General features: G+C 39.0%; 1 long non-coding RNA gene across 1 annotated transcript; it reads right to left on the bottom strand.

The window, feature by feature from the left end:
* Positions 1 to 394: 394 nt before the first annotated feature.
* LOC123506136 lies at positions 395 to 8,074 on the bottom strand. Its single transcript, XR_006675360.1, has 4 exons — positions 7,918 to 8,074; positions 4,886 to 5,098; positions 4,514 to 4,571; positions 395 to 578 (listed from the first exon to the last, which is right to left on the bottom strand). It is a non-coding gene; the product is annotated as an uncharacterized LOC123506136 (long non-coding RNA).

Genomic DNA, 8,074 nt, shown 5'->3' with positions numbered 1-8,074 from the left:
AAATAGTACTTTTCTACAATATGCTCTACTGAAAACAAGGTATTTTTTCAATTTTTGGTCTAAACACCCTCCTATTCTTTCCTCCATATCTCCCTCCACAAGTTACCTCCACTTACCTCCACCTACACAGACTTTCCTCCATGTTTCCTCCACCTCTCCTCCAATTGTGACTATCCTACCTCCTTTCTATCATAGTTAAAATACTGAAAACATTAGACTATTTCACATCACAATCAGATATTTTCTCTCCATCACTCTCTGTTCTTTCCTCCATATCTCCCTCCACAAGCCATCTCCACTTACCTCCACCTACACAGACCTTCCTCCATGTTTCCTCCACCTCTCCTCCAATTGTGACTATCCTACCTCCTTTCTATCATAGTTAAAATAGTACTTTTGTGAAGAGAACTCACCCGAAGATCACCATCACTGCCAGGTTTCACAGAGGGAGTTGGCGGAGCTGCACCCTCTATGGCAACTTTTGAGAAGAGGAAGATTGGCGATGTGTCGGTGCCAGCTGAGTAATGACACACCCTTTGGCAGGAGTCTAGTGTCTCGCCACCTGAGGCCAGCAGTACCTGGAAATATAATAGTAGTAGTAGTAGTAATAGTAGTAGTGGTAAAGGCTATTTTAAGACATTTTGGCATGTTTTGAGGGAGTTTTAAGACAGTTTGCATGTTTTGAGGGGATTTTAAGACTGTTTGGCATGTTTTGAGGATATTTTAAGACAGTTTGGCATGTTTTGAGGACATTTTAAGACAGTTTTGCATGTTTTAAGGGTATTTTAAGACAGTTTGGCATGTTTTGAGGGTGTTTTAAGACAGTCTGGCATGTTTTAAGGGTATTTTAAGACTGTTTGGCATGTTTTAAGGGTATTTTAAGACAGTTTGGCATGTTTTGATGGCATTTTAAGACAGTTTGGCATGTTTTGAGGACATTTTAAGAGTCTGGCATGTTTTAAGGGTATTTTAAGACTGTTTGAGGATGTTTTAAGACTGTTTGGCATGTTTAGAAGGCATTTTAAGAGAGCTTGGCATGTTTTGAGGGGATTTTAAGACAGTTTGATATGTTTTGAGGGCATTTTAAGACAGTTTGCCATATTTTGAGGGTGTTTTAAGACAGTGTTTTCCGAGAGACATAATTTGCTAAGGAATATTGGAGTAGCATTTCACTACATGGGCAAAGAAATGATGAAGAAATTGATAAGTCGTATAGTAAGCCCCAGATTGGACTATGCAGGGGTAGTGTGGAAGCTGGAGAGACTACAAAAAGGCTACAAGAATGGCCCCAGAATTTGAAGGGATGACATATGAGGAGAGACAGGAAAAAATTAATTATTACTTCAACTAGAGCCTTTCAAAAGAGTGTTTCTTCTGTTAATAATGTAGAAATGTTGTCACTCTGCCTCTAGAACCACAAAAACACTCTTAAAAACCCTTATTACTTCAACTAGAGCCTTTCAAAAGAGTGTTTCTCCTGTTAATAATGTAGAAATGTTGTCACTCTGCCTCTAGAACCACAAAAACACTCTTAAAAACCCTTATTACTTCAACTAGAGCCTTTCAAAAGAGTGTTTCTCCTGTTAATAATGCAGAAATGTTGTCACTCTGCCTGTAGAACCACAAAAACACTCTTAAAAACTCTTATTACTTCAACTAGAGCCTTTCAAAAGAGTGTTTCTCCTGTTAATAATGTAGAAATGTTGTCACTCTGCCTCTAGAACCACAAAAACACTCTTAAAAACCCTTATTACTTCAACTAGAGCCTTTCAAAAGAGTGTTTCACCTGTTAATAATGCAGAAATGTTGTCACTCTGCCCCTAGAACCACAAAAACACAAGAATGGTTCCAGAATTTGAAGGGATGACATACGAGGAGAGACTAAAGGCTATGGATCTACCAACGCTGGAACAGAGAAGAGAGAGAGAGAGAGAGAGGGAGAGAGAGGGGATCTGGTACAAGTTTACGAGTGGATCAACGGACTGGACCAAGTGGATAATGAGAAACTGATCCTGAGAGAAGAATATGACACTAGAAGCACAAGATCGCATAGTAAGAAGCTCAGGTACGTAAGATGTCCGAGAGATATTATTGAGTTTCCGGCAAATATGTTGGGACGTATTGTGGACCCCTCACAAAACACACAAGGAAATTGGAGAGACTGCAAAAAATGGCTACAAGAATGGCTCCAGAATTTTTTGCTTTTGGGAGAGGCAGACGTTGGCGTGTAGATAATTTGACCTACCAATAGATGTTCAAACAGATCAAATATTAAGCCTCTCAAGTCTCAAAGTGTTGAAATATTATACACGAACCGTTTAAAATATATTCTTGATGTACGTAAGAATACTTGTATAGATATAGACCATTGTATTGACATTAGCAAGGGTGTATGGAGGTCAGAAGATTAATGGCCACAGTCTTCACTATTTCAACTGAGATTTGTGTACGATTAAACCATTTTATTGACATTAGCAAGGGTCTATGGAGGGCAGAAGATTAATGGCCACAGTCTTCACTATTTTAACTGAGATTTGTGTACCATTAGACCATTTTATTGACATTAGCAAGTGTCTATGGAGGTCAGAAGATTAATGGCCACAGTCTTCACTATTCTAACGGAGATTTGTGTACGATTAAACCATTTTATTGACATTAGCAAGGGTCTATGGAGGGCAGAAGATTAATGTCCACAGTCTTCACTATTTTAACTGAGTTTTGTGCACCATTAGACCATTTTATTGACATTAGCAAGGGTCTATGGAGGTCACAAGATTAATGGCCACAGTCTTCACTATTTTAACTGAGATTTGTGCACCATTAGACCATTTTATTGACATTAGCAAGGGTCTATGGAGGTCAGAAGATTAATGGCCACAGTCTTCACTATTTTAACTGAGATTTGTGTACCATTAGACCATTTTATTGACATTAGCAAGGGTCTATGGAGGTCAGAAGATTAATGGCCACAGTCTTCACTATTTTAATTGAGATTTGTGTACGATTAAACCATTTTATTGACATTAGCAAGGATCTATGGAGGACAGAAGATTAATAGCCACAGTCTTCACTATTTTAACTGAGATTTGTGTACCATTAGACCATTTTATTGACATTAGCAAGGGTCTATGCAGGCCAGAAGGTTAATGGCCACAGTCTTCACTATTTTAACTGAGTTTTGTGCACCATTAGACCATTTTATTGACATTAGCAAGGGTCTATGGAGGTCAGAAGGTTAATGGCCACAGTCGTCACTATTTTAACTGAGATTTGTGTACCATTAGACCATTTTATTGACATTAGCAAGGGTCTATGGAGGTCAGAAGATTAATGGCCACAGTCTTCACTATTTTAACTGAGATTTGTGTACGATTAAACCCTTTTATTGACATTAGCAAGGGTCTATGGAGGTCAGAAGATTAATGGCCACAGTCTTCACTATTTTAACTGAGATTTGTGTACCATTAGACCATTTTATTGACATTAGCAAGGGTCTATGGAGGGCAGAAGATTAATGGCCACAGTCTTCATTATTTTAACTGAGATTTGTGTACCATTAGACCATTTTATTGACATTAGCAAGGGTCTATGGAGGGCAGAAGATTAATGGCCACAGTCTTCACTATTTTAACTGAGATTTGTGCACCATTAGACCATTTTATTGACATTAGCAAGGGTCTATGGAGGTCAGAAGATTAATGGCCACAGTCTTCACTATTTTAACTGAGATTTGTGCACCATTAGACCATTTTATTGACATTAGCAAAGGTCTATGGAGGGCAGAAGATTAATGGCCACAGTCTTCACTATTTTAACTGAGATTTGTGTACGATTAAACCATTTTATTGACATTAGCAAGTGTCTATGGAGGTCAGAAGATTAATGGCCACAGTCTTCACTATTTTAATTGAGATTTGTGTACCATTAGACCATTTTATTGACATTAGCAAGGGTCTATGGAGGGCAGAAGATTAATGGCCACAGTCTTCACTATTTTAACTGAGATTTGTGTACGATTAGACCATTTTATTGACATTAGCAAGGGTCTATGGAGGTCAGAAGATTAATGGCCACAGTCTTCACTATTTTAACTGAGATTTGTGTACCATTAGACCATTTTATTGACATTAGCAAGGGTCTATGGAGGTCAGAAGATTAATGGCCACAGTCTTCACTATTTTAACTGAGATTTGTGTACGATTAAACCATTTTATTGACATTAGCAAGGGTCTATGGAGGGCAGAAGATTAATGGCCAGTCTTCACTATTTTCAACACCCCTTACAAGTATTCGAAGCTCAATAAAATCGTAACTAGGCAGATAAAACACACCATGATACTCAAACGGTTAAAATCTTGTTATGAGGAAATATCGCAAACATGGAATAAATATTTGACAAGCTATACAAGTCGGCCATGCACGGAGAAAGTCAAACAAATCTTTAGAGTTAATATATACACAATAATACAATAATATCTATTTCGTAAGGCATTAAGGAGCGTTGCCTACTTACCTGCTTCTCTGGCGGAACTCTGACAGCATTGTGTATCGCTCCTTTCAAGACTTCAACACTGCAACACACACACGCACGAACACATTATTATTATTATTATTATTATTATTATTATTATTATTTTGGCAAGATATCAGACACATTTCTGAAAATTTATCTTGTTCAACGCTGGGGTATAGAGAGAGAGAGAGAGAGAGAGAGAGAGAGAGAGAGAGAGAGAGAGAGAGAGAGAGAGAGAGAGAGAGAGAGATATCAAGGGTACTCAACACTCTCTCTCTCTCTCTCTCTCTCTCTCTCCCATTCTCTCTCTCTCTCTCTCTCTCTCTCTCTCTCTCTCTCTCTCTCTCTCTCTCTCTCTCTCGCTCTCCGTACCTCTCAAGTGCTAAGTTCATCTCAAATGTCAACATGGTCCCAGTGTCGACAAGAAATACGTGTATCATCTTGGCTCGGCTCAGACCAGGTGGGCCGAGGTGGGCTGGGGTGGGCTGGGGTGGGCTGGGGTGGGCTGAGGTGGGCTGGGGTGGGCCGAGGTGGTGTCAAGCCTGCCGTCAATCTCAATTCTTCCAAAATACAGGAATAGTTTGTCTGTGGAGAGAAATATTAGGTTAGGTTTTTGCCTGAGAGAGAGAGAGAGAGAGAGAGAGAGAGAGAGAGAGAGAGAGAGAGAGAGAGAGAGAGAGAGAGTGTCTAGTTGAAGTGATGCAGGTTTTTAAGTGTTTTTAAGGTTCTAGCGGCAGAGTGACAAGATTTCTGCATTATTAACAGGAGAAACACTCTTTTGAAAGGCTCTAGTTGAAGTAATAAGGGTTTTTAAGAGTGTTTTTGTGGTTCTAGAGGCAGAGTGACAACATTTCTGCATTATTAACAGGAGAAACACTCTTTTGAAAGGCTCTAGTTGAAGTAATAAGGGTTTTAAGAGTGTTTTGTGGTTCTAGAGGCAGAGTGACAACATTTCTGCATTATTAACAGGAGAAACACTCTTTTGAAAGGCTCTAGTTGAAGTAATAAGGGTTTTAAGAGTGTTTTGTGGTTCTAGAGGCAGAGTGACAACATTTCTGCATTATTAACAGGAGAAACACTCTTTTGAAAGGCTCTAGTTGAAGTAATAAGGGTTTTTAAGAGTGTTTTTGTGGTTCTAGAGGCAGAGTGACAACATTTCTGCATTATTAACAGGAGAAACACTCTTTTGAAAGGCTCTAGTTGAAGTAATAAGTGTTTTTAAGAGTGTTTTTAAGGTTCCAGTGACAGATTAACAACATTTCTGCATTATTAACAGGAGAAACACTCTTTTGAAAGACTCTAGTTGAAATAATAAGTGTTTTTAAGGTTCCAATGACTGATTAACAACATTTCTGCATTATTAACAGGAGAAACACTCTTTTGAAAGGCTCTAGTTGAAGTGAAACAGGTTTTTAAGAGTGTTTTTAAGGTTCCAATGACAGATCAACAACATTTCTGCATTTACGAGAGGAGAAACACTCTTTTGAAAGGCTCTAGTTGAAGTAATAAGGGTTTTTAAGAGTGTTTATGTGGTTCTAGAGGCAGAGTGACAACATTTCTGCATTATTAACAGGAGAAACACTCTTTTGAAAGGCTCTAGTTGAAGTAATAAGGGTTTTTAAGAGTGTTTTTGTGGTTCTAGAGGCAGAGTGACAACATTTCTGCATTATTAACAGGAGAAACACTCTTTTGAAAGGCTCTAGTTGAAGTAATAAGGGTTTTAAGAGTGTTTTGTGGTTCTAGAGGCAGAGTGACAACATTTCTGCATTATTAACAGGAGAAACACTCTTTTGAAAGGCTCTAGTTGAAGTAATAAGGTTTTTAAGAGTGTTTTGTGGTTCTAGAGGCAGAGTGACAACATTTCTGCATTATTAACAGGAGAAACACTCTTTTGAAAGGCTCTAGTTGAAGTAATAAGGGTTTTTAAGAGTGTTTTTGTGGTTCTAGAGGCAGAGTGACAACATTTCTGCATTATTAACAGGAGAAACACTCTTTTGAAAGGCTCTAGTTGAAGTAATAAGTGTTTTTAAGGTTCCAATGACAGATTAACAACATTTCTGCATTTACGAGAGGAGAAACACTCTTTTGAAAGGCTCTAGTTGAAGTGACGCAGTTTTTCAAGGATGTGCAGGCGCCGCGTACCACCTGCCACTAGCTGCATCTAGATCAGCTTAATCCAACCAGACATCAGTTTTCAAAGTCGCTATTTAAAACTGACTGGTATAACGTTTTCAAATGCCGCAGAACTGACTGATCGATTGACTGGGTTTTCAAGTCTCTGGCCAGTCAGTTAACCTTCAGTACTGGGACACATTTTTACCTTGAGATTTGTGTACCATTAGACCATTTTATTGACATTAGCAAGGGTCTATGGAGGCAGAAGGTTAATGGCCACAGTCTTCACTATTTTAATCCCCCACATGAGTTTGTGAAGCTGTAGAAAATGAAGATTCATGTTTTGAGGGCATTTTAAGACAGTTTGGCATGTTTTGAGGATATTTTAAGACAGTTTAACATATTTTGAGGCTATTTCAAGACAGTTTGGCATGTTTTGAGGGCATTTTAAGACAGTGTGGCATGTTTTGAGGGCATTTTAAGACAGTTTAACATATTTTGAGGCTATTTCAAGACAGTTTGGCATATTTTGAGGGCATTTTAAGACAGTGTGGCATATTTTGAGGGCATTTTAAGACAGTGTGGCATGTTTTGAGGATATTTTAAGACAGTTTGGCATGTTTTGAGGCATTTTAAGACAGTTTAACATATATTGAGGGCATTTTAAGACAGAGTGGCATGTTTTGAGGGCATTTTAAGACAGTTTAACATATTTTGAGGGCCTTTAAAGACACAGTGGCATGTTTTGAGGGCATTTTAAGACAGCTTGGCATATTTTGAGGGCACAAGTGTCTATGGTACACCTGCGGACCTAACCTAACCTAACCTAACCTAACATTTCATCAGGCAAGACTGTAAAATATTGGTACAAATAATGAATTAACTGTATATAACTGCACGTCACATGTTTCCACACCGTTCCTAACTTAACCAAATATTAAACACACACACACGCACATTCAGGTAGTAGTAGTAGTAGTAGTAGTAGTAGTAGTAGTAGTAGTAGTAGTAGTAGTAGTAGTAGTAGTGGTGGTGGTGGTGGTGGTAGAATTATTGTTTTCGTAGAGAGAGAGAGAGAGAGAGAGAGAGAGAGAGAGAGAGAGAGAGAGAGAGAGAGAGAGAGAGAGAGAGAGAGAGAACTTGTAACTCACACAGAAACTATCACGCATGAGAGAGAGAGAGAGAGAGAGAGAGAGAGAGAGAGAGAGAGAGAGAGAGAGAGAGAGACACACACACACACACACACACACACACACACACACACACACACACACAGAGAGACAACAAACCAGGCACTAAGTCGTGTAGTGTGCTGTGGTGAGCTGTGGCAAGCTGTGGCGCGGTGTGGCGAGGTGGTGCACAAGCCAACACACACCACAACACACACACACACAATGATGATGATTGTGGTGGTGGTGGTGGTGATAGTGGTGGTTTTAATCCTGA

The sequence above is a fragment of the Portunus trituberculatus genome, chromosome 2 (assembly GCF_017591435.1).
Source record: "Portunus trituberculatus isolate SZX2019 chromosome 2, ASM1759143v1, whole genome shotgun sequence".
NCBI classification, from domain to species: Eukaryota; Metazoa; Arthropoda; class Malacostraca; order Decapoda; family Portunidae; genus Portunus; species Portunus trituberculatus.
This window is presented reverse-complemented; position numbering and strand designations above follow the sequence as displayed.